Here is a 12446-nt window from a genome sequence, read left to right as displayed (position 1 = left end):
GAAAGAACGCATCATCTCTCTGAGGCTAAGTGCTACCTCAGGGAGATCGGCTCCACATTAAAAAATGTTAAAAATAGAAACAAGAAATTTCCCTGACATGTCCCCACATGTGACACTGTCACATGAGTTGGGACGTATCCATCGCTTTTAGTTACACTTTTATTAAATTTTAAAAAACCTACATGAAACCTCATCCCACCCGTGGATAAAGTTTCATGCTTTTTCTGAAGCCCGCCAGGGCTCCTGGCCTGCTCGCCAACCTTAAGGTTGGATGGGCAGGTCCAGTAATTATGTTAAATACTTTGTCAATGGCTTCAATAGGCCATTGACAGGTAGGTGGGCGCACAGTTGATTTGGCTGAGCCCCCACCGACCTGAAAATTGAAATGACGCAGGGTGACATTGGGAGTTCTGCTCAACAACATCCCGTGTCATTTTATGCATCGGCGGGAGGGCCCCACCCCCTGCTTGCCGACCGGGAAATCCTGGCTTAAGTTGCAAAGGAAAGGTAAATGGCCCAAATCAAGGCAAGTGAAGTGCCCAGCAACATTTCTGAAGTTTCCTCTCTCCCAGTTTTCTCCCCTCTCTCCTGAAAGTGCTGAGTTACACTCTGACAAAATGGTCATTCTCCATGTGTCACTTTATGACCAAAATGCGATATTTGATCATGTATATCATTGCAGCTGACGTCAATTCTGTTCTCACCCAATATCCGCACATATCATTGTTACAGGGTGTTGGTTACAGTTTGGTAGATCTGAAGCAGTCTTCATAGTCATTGGTAGGTTAACTGTAAGTCTTTTGCGACTCTTAGAATTATTTACACATACACAGTAAAGGGTACAAGCTAGGAGATGTCTCCATGCCTGCTGGTACAGAAGACGCTGTTCAACATTCAATGGACCCTGGGTACGGGTCATTGCTCTCTTACATAACTGTGTGGGTGGTACTGTACTCAGTGCCACATAAACCCTATATGTGCCAGACCCTTAAACTACATCTCTCCCCAAGTCAGAAATTTATGGCACTCACACAATATCTCGCTTGGCAAACACGAGCATGTGCTGAAGCCGCGCCTGCCATCAATTAACAGGCCACTTAAGGCCATTAACAATTCAATTGACAGCAATTTTTTGTTGCCCATGCGATTTCGCAGTTGTCGCACTCGGGCAAAATGGGCAGGCGGGCAGCCGACATTTTCAAAAACCTCAACCAGGGGCAGGATAAAAACGGTCTCAGCATTGCCAGTGTGAGTAGGGAGGAGTTTTAGAGATAGTTTGTTACTGGTGACTTATTGGTACTTGGCAGCTTCATCTCTGTTCAGGGCTTCATTCTTCACATTTCCAGGCATCATTTCAGGACCCCTTGGTATCTGCCAGGCCCCTGGAGGATTCAGACTGTGTGGACCCTTCCAGGTATCAGACGGCCTTCCCCGTATTGGGGATTGTGGTGCCTGTTAGTGGCATCTCCTCTGAGGAGGAAGAGAGGGGTAAAAGGGAGAGGAGGTCAGGTGTCCCAATGCAGCTTCCAGGGAGGTGCAGGCACAAGGGCCCCAGGGCCAGCAGGAAGTCTATGGTGGAAGGGGCCAAAGAAGACCCCAACATCCTGCAGCCAGGGTTGACAGGCAGCGATGCAGCTACCTCAATATGTCTGAGGTGCAGTGCCGAAGGAGGCTCCGCCTCTCAAAGGAGACAGTGACCTCCATTTGCCAGATGATTGGGCCTGAGATCAGCTCCAACTGTGTGGTTGGCCACCCCATGTCAGTGGCAGTGAAGGTCACAGCTGCCCTCAACTTCTATGCCTCCAGCTCTTTCCAGGGCTCAATGGATCTGTGTGGAGTCTCCCAATCAGCAGTTCCATCAAGCTGGTGACAGAAGCTCTGTTAAGGTGGGTACTTCTTTACTGTATGGACAAGGCCAGCCAAGCTGAGCGAGCCAGAGGCTTTGCAGCAATTGCTGGGTTCCCCCGTGTCCAGGGTGCTAATGACTGTACAAATGTGGCCATCAAGACACCAGTGGACCAGTCGGGTGCTTTCGTCAACGTGAAGGGCTTCCACCCCATGAACATGCAGATAGTGTGTAACCACAGGATACAGATTCTGTAAGTCTTGCAAGGTACCCTGGCAGCTTCCATGATGCTTAAATCCTCAGACACTCCCAGGTGCCAAGGCTACTCAGTGCTCCAGTTCTCCATTCAACTGGATGGATGGCTGCTGGGTGACAAGAGTTATCTGTTGAAGAGATGGCTCATGACGTCTTCCTGCCACCCAAGAACAGAGGCAGAGAAGCGTGGAGTCATGCCTCCACAAGGGCGGTTGTAGAGAGGACCATAGGTCTTCTCAAGATGCGCTTCCGAAGCCTGGACCATTGAAGGGGTGCACTACAATACCCCCCAGAGCGGGTGTCACTGATAGTGGTCTCATGCTGCGATCTCCACAATCTGGCATTGGCAAGGGGGGACCCACTGGAGGAAGAGGATCTTGACGCAGCTGCACAAGCCACAGAGGATGAGTCCAGTAGTGAGTCAGAAGAGGAGCACGGTGAGGAGAATGCTGAGGGCATGGAGGCAGACCTCAGTAACTTGAAGGGAGGCAGGAATGAAGGGACACCTTGATCCAATGCTACTTCAACTCGGCTACCAAAGATCTGCTTCAACCACATGCCAGGGCTGCGGCCTCCATCCCCGATGTCTGAAAGGACCCTTTCATTTGAACACAAAGAACACTCAGTGCCTGTGCAATAAAGTTAAGAGCCACTTATGTCCAGCATTACATACTGGCATACCCTGCACCAATAAAATAAAAAGCTGAAGCATACTCAGGCCATGATGACAAAAACAAAATGTATCTCATTTTGACAATACCAAACTATTTACATAAATTTCTCATTCCCAGACCAGTATAGATAAAGCCAACATAAATGAACATAAAACCAGACGTGACCTGTCCCTCTTGTGCTCATGGTGTCTTTAACTTACGCTTGCGAATTCTATGCCTTGGTACCCCCGCGCCCCCCTCCCCCTCATTGGCACTGGCACTGGAGACAGCTGCTCACTCTGCTGTCCTGTTGGCCTTGAAGACTTTGGCAGGCACCCTCTGGCCAATGGAGCCTATGCTCTCCCCACCTGGGAGGAAGTGGCCAGTGCCACAGCTGGCATCTCCCCTGTCATCGCAGCCTCATCAGATGCCACGGTCACTGGCAGAGGGGCAGAGGAGCTGCTGCTGTCATCCAGAGTGCCCTGAGAGATGACAAGCAGCTCATGTGCTAACGTGAGGTCCCTCTGGATCTCCCTGCTCACCATTGATGGTAGGGGACTTAGCTGGGATACTGGGTGCCTCATCCATCTGCCACACTGACACTGACCACCTGAGGTCATTGCCTGTGGGAGGGCTTGCAGCTCCAAGTGCAAATCCAGGAACCCCTCATTCTGTCCCTGGAGCTTACTCTCCATGAGAGTCACCACTGCCTCAATTGAGGAGGCAGTGCGCTCAGCCATGAGGGTCAACACACTGCTGATGCTCTGCATGGACTCCACCATAATGGAGAGCATGGCACACAGACCCTCATGGATCTCTGCCAGATCCTCCCGCACATCCCACTGGACATCCAGCATCTGCTGCCTAATGGCCAACTCCATCAGCCTTCATCAGCCTTCAACTGAGCATTGACCTGGTTCCCAGCAGTCCTCCGACTGCCGGCCCTGGTCACTCTCTGCCTCTGCCCACAACTCAATTGGGTGTGAAGTGCCCTCACCAATGTGCACTGAGATACTAGCCACTGAAGTAAAGCCCACTGAAGTGCTGGTGCCTGCGCTGGTGCCTGCTTCAGAGAGCGGGTGTGATGCAGGAGCAACACGAGCTTGGTGGTCCTCTGGTGTCAGGGGTGGCCCTTCAGGGTCCACAGAGCGAACGCCTGCTGGTGAACCTGAAAGGGAGAACAAGGACATGTCATTAGTTTCAGTCATCACTCTGTCGCTGTGCATGCCAGGCACCCTGGTGAGACAATGGAGACCTACCTCACAGTGCCATCGTCTTCAAATGATCAATGTGGACTCCAGGTTTGAGGCTCCCATCAATGAAGAGACTATACTAGAATTGCTGCACAATCTGAAACTCACCTCTGTGCACTGAGCTCTTACCGTCTGGCACCCTCGCCTCTTCATGCCCAATTGCAGGTGGAGCATGCCAGTTCTCAAGCTCCAGGGCGTCTTGATTGAACCTGTTGAGCAGCAGGAGGTTGGGCTGCCCTTTGCCTGTATGTTCCCTTTCTGCCTGGTTATGGCTTGTCTTCCGCTGAAAGAGCAGAGGAGCTTTGATTAGTCCAATCTCTACCTGCAGCGCCATTGCAGCCTGGCCCATTCGAGGTGTTCCTCAGCCTGTAGCTGAGGAATACCTCGCAGGTCACATCTGAGTCATGGCCCTCGAGCCTCAAAGCACTCAGTCCAAGCAGCCAGAGCTCACCCCTTTGGCCAGCTCCAGGCTCATTGACAGTTGACACTCAGACTCTAGCACCCCTGAGGTCTATGGGGTGCTGGAGGCCTCACCTTAACACTTCTGCACACTGACCCATGCCAACATTGTGCTCGCCCTTCCTGAGCGCAGCAGGTCATTGAAGCACTTCCAGCTCTGCACCCATGTGCGCCGCACCACATCACGGCTGCTCACCATTGCTGCCACCTCCTCCCATGCCCTCTTGGTGAGGGGAGGTTGTGGCATTGTGGTATTGTCACTGGATGGTAATCCAGTGTAATTCTCTGGGGGCCTGGGTTCAAATCCCACCATGGATAGATGGAATTCAATAGAAATCTGGAATTAAAAATCTGACGATGCCGATTGTCATAAAAACCCAGCTGGTTAACTAATACCCTTTAGGGAGGAAAATCTGCTCTCTTTACCTGTTCTGGCCTACATGTGACCCCAGTGGTTGAGTCTCAAATGCCCCATGAACAAGGGCAATAAATGCTAGTGACACCCACATCCCATGAACAAATTTAAAAAAATGAAGGCCTTATAACACTTCCATATCTCATTCATGCTACTGTTGGAAGAGTGGCAGGCTTTGTTGCTGCTGGCCCTTTCTGTAGGTTTGGAGCTTGTTCTGGTATTTGGATATGTTTTCATCCTTTTCTTCCATTCCTTTGTGTTGAACCGCAGCAGGTTGATTCTGCTGTTGTGCTGGTCAGTGGTAGCTATCCTAACTCATTGTGTTCATCTCCTTGTCACTTTCTTCACTTTTACTATCATCGTGTGGGTCGTTATGACATATGTAGAAGTTTACGTTTCAAAAATGGAACCCTTGTTCCCTCTTGTTTCACAATTTTACCTATTTTCTTCTTTCCAGTTGTTTTTTGAGCTTATGGATCTTTTCGTTCAGCTCCGCAGCTATTCTGGCAAGCTGAGTTGTCTTTGTTTCAGAGTTATCAGCAGAATTCTTATGTAAGTTTGATACCTTCACCTGGGCATTCAGTTCTGTTCAGAACCTTTCTTCCATGGTCACTAACTGCTCCTTGGGCTCTTTCAGTTCACTCATTGGATCATCAATCTGTTTCGTAGAATTTCTCTTATCTGCTTTCAAAGTTGGACTTGCACTTCCATTTAATGTATCTTAACCTTCATGTTGTTCAGATTAGACCAAAGTTCAATAAGTTAATCAGTTCTGGTTGTTAATTCTGCTTTCAAGCAACTGTTCTGATGCATCAGCAATTCTTTCTCCTGTTCCAGGTATTTTGCATGATGCTTACTAGAGACTTCTGATTCTTGCAGTTCATTTGGTTTTAACTGAAGATCTATGTTGAATTTGCTTCTACAATTTTGTCATTTATGCACTTCAAGTCTTCTTCCAAGTGATCTACTTCCTGTGAGCAACTTTCCAGTGTTCTCAACAGTTCTCATTTTCTCTTTACAATTTCATCTTTTGTATGTGAAAGTTGGTTCTCTATGTCAATCAGTTTTCCTTTAGCACAGCATAATTACTTTGTACTATCCTTTAGCTCACATTCTGTAATTTTACTTCTGCCAGTTGTTTCTGACACTCTTCACGCCCTCTAGTGAGAAGTTCTACTTGTTCTCGCCATTCTAGGTTCTAAGTTTTCATCGCTTCATATATATCTTTGGAAATGTAATGTTTTCACATGTTTTCTTCCAAAAGTCCAACCATTTTCTTCAGCTCTGTGGTCTCTTCCTTGTACCTCTTGGCTTCCCCCTGGAATATAGAACATTCCAGAATCTTCACTATCAACTGGTTCTTCAGTTCCTTCAGAATGACATTAAATTAATTTTGCTTCACTTCATAATTATCCAGAGGAATCCTTGTAGGTGTGAAGGTCCTTTAGCAGGTTTTCCTTTTCTTTGTAAAGTGCAAATGCTTTGTATTGAGTTTTGTTGTAATTTAACAAAATCTCATCATGTTTGTTCTGCTGTTCCTCCATTCCACTGTTCAACATAGTTTTTATTTCTTCATGCTACTAGATGGCTATGTACTGTTTTTGAATTTGACCTTGAAGGACAGTTAGCTGTTCTTTCAACTGTTTATTTTCCTGTTCCGCCCTTGACTTCTCACTTTGTGCTTCAGTGCAATGCTTTGTTACTACTGATAGTTCCAATGCAGCTTTTTCTGAACTACTACTCAATTTTTTTTTTTAACTCTTCATGTTTTCCCAGGGGCATGTATTGGTTCCTCAAAGAGTCTTTCAAGGCCGCAACTTCTTTTGAGTACATTTTCTATCTGCTGTTGTGCCTAGCTGTACAGCTGGTTGAGTTTTCCCAACTCCTGCTCGGTTTGCCAACAATGGAATTCAGAGTTGTTATTTCTTCCTTATACCTTTATGACTCCTTGGCAATTTGTTTATTCAGATCTCAAGCAGTTTGGGTAATTGAAAATTTTAGCTTATCATGTTTACAAGGTATATTCTCAGCTTGAATTTTATGTTTCAAATCTTCCAATTCAACTTTGATGTGAACATTTTCAAATCTTATTTTATTTTCCTTTTGCAGGGTTTATGTGTTTTGGACTTCATCAGATAGCTTTCATTCATTTGCAGTCAGCTGCTCGATCTACACTGCCACCTACTGTTGCAATTCAGGTAGTTTGTCGGGCTTCCCAAAATATATATATTCCTGGACCTTCTGGCAAGTTCTTGGCCTCACTAATGCCCTCGTGTGGTTTGCTTGGATAATGTCTTTTTCTCTTTCGTAGCTTTCCTGGGGGTTTTCTATCCTTTTTAAGCTCTGTGTGCTCCGCAACCTGAAAATTCAAATATTCATCAAAAGTTATTCATATTTCATTGAAGCTGGTTGAGGCTTCATCAATGTCATGAGTTTTGATTATTTCCTCTGCAAGGTCACCAAACCAGTTTTCTGACATTCTACTTAGACCTGATGTACTTTGCTAGTTTAGAAATTCGTTTTTCAAGGATGCCAAATTTCCCATTAGGTTTGGCCTTTGGATATGCCTAAATTTGTCTGGTAGTTTTAATTTACCATCAATGGCTGTTTTAAATAACAGGTGAGTACCTCTTTTTTTTCTAAGATGGCCCCATGGTAACTATTTTTTCTTATCTTTATTCTTACTGTGCTGGTCAGGTTTTGAGAGGCCCCCATTGCGCTGATGAAGCCATTTTAAAAAAAAGTTATTCTCTCTGCAGGAAACCTTTATAACAAGAAGCCTGAGCCATCTATGGGATTTCTAATGTTCTTTAGGGAAGGAAATCTGCTGGCCTTATCTGCTCCGGCCTACAAGTGACTCCAGACCCACAGCAATGTGGATAACTCTTAAAATGTCCTCTGAACAAGGGCAGTTAGGGATGGGCAATAAATGGTGACCTAGCCAGTGATGCCCACATCCCATGAATGAATTTTTTTTAAAATTGGAGAAAATATACTGGAAGGCAATTTTTAAGTTCTGCCTTCACTTTTAAAACTTATTTTTTCATTCAGTTGAGCCCAGCCATACATGTTATGGCTGTGGCCTGTTGCTGCAGCTTTCTGAATTTCAGGATGGCGTGGCTGTTCACTTGGAGACAAAAGGATTTTCCATACTAGCCAGTTTTGGTGGGCACTGCCACAATGGCAATAGCACTCATTTTGAAACATTTCTTTTCTCAACAATGGCTACCTGGAGTGGCTACCCGTTGTCGTCTTGCTTAGCGATTTTGTTTAAAATGGCAAATTCTTTGAATCCAGGCTTCTGCTTGTCTTTAGCTGGGTTTCAAAAGACGTGATTCACCTGGAGTGTTCAATTAGTTATTTATAGATTTTTTTTATAGGGAGCTCAGATGCCTCATGTTAAGGTGCTGACTCAGGGATTGGGTTTTTAGGGCTGGCTTTTTTCAAACTGCACTTCTGACTCTGAAATTTTTAAAGATTTCTCAGGACTTGCTGTAGCCTGGAATTTTAAAAGATTTAGCTCATCCTTGCTAGATTTGCTGACTTTGTGCTCTGGGATTTGAAGCTGGACTTCCAAAGGGGATACAATGGAGTCTTCTGCTGTAGTAAGGAATTTTAAATCTCTGCCTTTAGCTTCCAAGCTTTTCTTTGGAGCTTTTTCTTGGTGAATTTTTCTCTGCGCCTCTGCTTCCAAAGCTTCTTTTCAGGTCAGAATGCTTGGTTAAATTTTTTAGTCTTCCAGCATTTTGGTTTCTCTCTGCATTTTCTGTGAGGTTTTGGGTTTTTCCACCAGCTGCCACCATGTTGTAGAGTGTTGGTCACAGTTTAGTATGTCTGCAAAAGTCTTTGTAGTTGCATGTAGGTTAACTGTAAGTCTTTATTGACTCTTAGAACTACTTACAAATGTACAATAAAGGGTACAAGCTAGATACATGCTTGCTGGTACACACGGCTCTATCCAACCCTCGACTGACTCTGGGTGTGGGTCATGTGCCTCCTACAACACTGTATGGGTTGTACTGTACACAGTACCACATTAACCCTACATGTGCCAGTCCCTTATATTACAATAGCCACCAACAGTGGGGTGAAGAGAAGAGGGATGCACATGAGCTACAATAGTAAAGAGTTCTTGTGGGTGATGGTGGGGAGGGAGGAATTGTTGGGCTGGAAGAAGTTACATGGATAGAGTGAAACTAGACTATAATTTGCTGTTAAAAATATTACTGCTGATACTCCTCCAGTTGTTGTGTGCAGTTTTTGTATTTTCAGAATTGCTAAGATGTGACCCTGATCATGTACACTTCTCAGGATGTTATTTGGTCCACACATCCTGTACAGTATTTAATCTTCATTACACATTGATTTTTTGACATCCCCATGCTGTGCAGATGTAGTGCAAATTTAATAGGTAGAACACCATATGAAGACAAAAAGGAGGCCATACAATGCTACCCTATCCAATTGTGGTGTGATCGCATACAATATTGACCTGTCCCCTGATCACATAATGGTGACAAATTCTGGAAAATTCTTCGCCAACGCCTTCTGGCAATCAAGCAAGGTGCTCAGGATAATGCATAATTCCTCATAATTTCAATTAATCTCCCTCTTACTGGGCATATCCTCTTTACTCAGGTGGTCAATCTCACTTATGAAGAACCAAAGCCATAACCTGGTTCAGCAATCTGCTCCAGAAGGCAGTAACTCCCTGCAAAAGTCTTTCTGGCATCTAAGCTAATTTGTTTTGTCTGTCGAGTTAGTAGACATGACCTACAACCTAAGCTTATGTTTCTCCAAAGTGAGTAGTCCTAATACTTGATGAGCCTATCCTGCTAACTGAGCCCTTATGTTCATGTGTCTTCCTTTGTATCTTCTTCAGCACCTTTTTGTTCTTTGCTCTTATGCAAAGACAAAACTGCATATGATGTACCAAGGCTCCAATATAGCCGAAGCATAGCACTATTCATTTCATACTTGATGTTCCTATCAGGACTGTTAAGACTCTACTTCCCTGCTTTAGTAACTAACGAGCTATTATCTGGTACAACCCTCTTCTTTGATCCTTATCTTCAGGTTAATTAACATGCCCAGAGTTTCTCAATGCCAAGTGCATGACAGTATAAGTATCCACAATGAAGGCTGCCTGCTGCATAAGGGCCTACTCCTATAACTTATCTAAGTTGGCTAACAACGTATTAATTTGGTCTAAATTATGTAGTCATGCTTATTTTCATGTCATTTGTGAATATATAAACAATTTATTTAAAGTCCTCCTCCAAGTCATCAATGAAATTGTGAAGTGGTCCACCATAGAGCCCTTATGAAGACCCTTCCCTGACCTGCTGTCCCCTCTAACTAGGGAATTCCAACCAATAACCTATGAGCCTAATATCTGTCTTACAATTCCATATCATCCAATCTTTTCAAATCTTAGCATTTATACGGCTCTTAATCAAACGCATTTTGAAAATGAGTCTATATCACATCAGCAGGGCAGTTGTCCTTTACTATTATAGTGACTTCCTCAAAGCAACCTGACATAGTCATACTCACCGAATCTTAACTTGCATGCGATGTCCCAGATTCCTCCATCACCATCACTAGTTATGCTTTATCCCACCAGCAGCGCAGACCCCCTAGACGTGATGGCACAATGATATACAGTTGGGAGGGAGTTGCCCTCAGAGTCTTCAACATTGACTCTGGACCTCATGAGTTTAATGACATCAGGTCAAACATAGGTAAGGAAAACCTCTGCTGATTACCATCTCCTGCACTTGTTCAACTAATGATTACTCCTTCATGTTGAACACCACTTGGAAGAAGCACTGAGGGTAGCAAAGCAAAGGCACAGAATATACTCTTGGTGGGGGCTTAAATGGGCAATAAATGCTGGTCTAGCCAGTGACACCCAAATCCTGTAAATGAATTTTAAATAAGCAAGAGTGGCTTGAGAGCACCACCCTGACTGAGCTAGACGGGTCATGGAGGACATATCCATCAGACTGGGCCTGCTGCAGGTGGTGAAAAGGCCAACACGAGGGAAAAACCTATTTGATGTCATCCCTAAATCTACCTGTTGCAGGTGTATCTATCCATGACAGTGTTGTTAGGAGTGACTACCACACAGTACTTGTGGAGATGAAGTCACACCTGGCGCTACCTCTATTATAGATGGAATAGATTCAGAATAGATCTAGCAGCTCAAAACTGGGCACCCATAAGACACTGTAGGTGATCAGGAGCAGCAGGATTTAATTCAACCACAATCTGAAGCTTCATGCCCAACATAAACCTCACTCTACCATTACCATTAAGACACGGAGCTAACCGTGGTTCAGTAAGGAGTGTAAGAGAGCATGCCAGGAGCAGCACCAGGCATTCTTAAAAATAAGGTGCAGTCCTGCTACATCCAGTCATGAATGGTGATGGATAATTAAACAACTAACAGGAGAAGGAGGCTCCACAAACATTCCCATCCACTATGATGGGGGTACCCCAGCATGTCAGTGCAAAAGACAAGACTGAAACATTTGCATCTATCTTCAGACAAGAAGTTCTGAATGAAGGATTCATCTCAAACTCTTCTTGAGGGTTCCCTAACATCACTGATGCCAGTCTTCAGCTGATTTGATCCACCCCATGTGATTTCAAGAAATGACTGAGCACAGAGCAAAGGATATGGGGCCTGACAACTTCCGAGCTATAGTAATGAAGACTTGTAGTCCTGAGCTAGCAGCATCCTCTAGCCGAACTGTTCCAGTACAGCAACAACATGACTATTTGCTCTTCCATCTGTGGAAGAGTGCCCAGGTATGTCCTGTCTTTCCGACCTTATGTTGAAGGCAGGTCACTGATGAAGCAGCTGGAGATGGTTGGGCCTAAGACACTATCCTAAGGAACCCCATGCAGCGATGTCCTGGGATTGAGATGCTTGACCTCTAACAACCACAGTCTTCTTCCTTGGTGTTAAGTGTGACTCCAACCAGCGGAGAGTTTTCCTTTGATTCCCATTAACATCAATTTTACAAAAGCAGGACAGATCCAGTCCAGCCAATTATTGCCCTGTCTACTCTCAGTCTTCAGAAAAATGGAAGGTGTCAATGACAGTGCTATCAAGGGGTGCTTACTCACTACTAACTTGCTCACCGATGGTCAGTTTGGTTTTTGTCAAGATCACTTGGCTCCTGACCTCATAATAGTTTTGGTCCAAACATGAACGAAAGAGCTGAATTCCACAGGTGAGGTGGGAGTGATTGCCCCTGACTTCAAGAAAGCATTTGATTGAGGGTGACCTCAAGGGACTCTAGCAAACTGCCTCTTGCATCTGTTCTGACGATGCCACCTTCTATACAGGTGCTTTCAATATGTCTTCCTTTTCCTCCACTAATGACTGACACTGTTCTTGACCATGTTCAGCTCAGTTCCTGCACTTCTCCCTCTTTCCCTTCCCTCTCAGAACCATGATAGGGTTCCCCTTGTCCTCACTTCTACCTCACCAACCTTCATATTCAATGGATCAACCTCCATATTTCCACCACCTCCAGCGTGATGTCATCACC

This window comes from Carcharodon carcharias, chromosome 10 (genome assembly GCF_017639515.1).
Source record: "Carcharodon carcharias isolate sCarCar2 chromosome 10, sCarCar2.pri, whole genome shotgun sequence".
In the NCBI taxonomy this organism is placed as follows: domain Eukaryota; kingdom Metazoa; phylum Chordata; class Chondrichthyes; order Lamniformes; family Lamnidae; genus Carcharodon; species Carcharodon carcharias.
Note: the sequence above shows the minus strand (reverse complement) of the source record.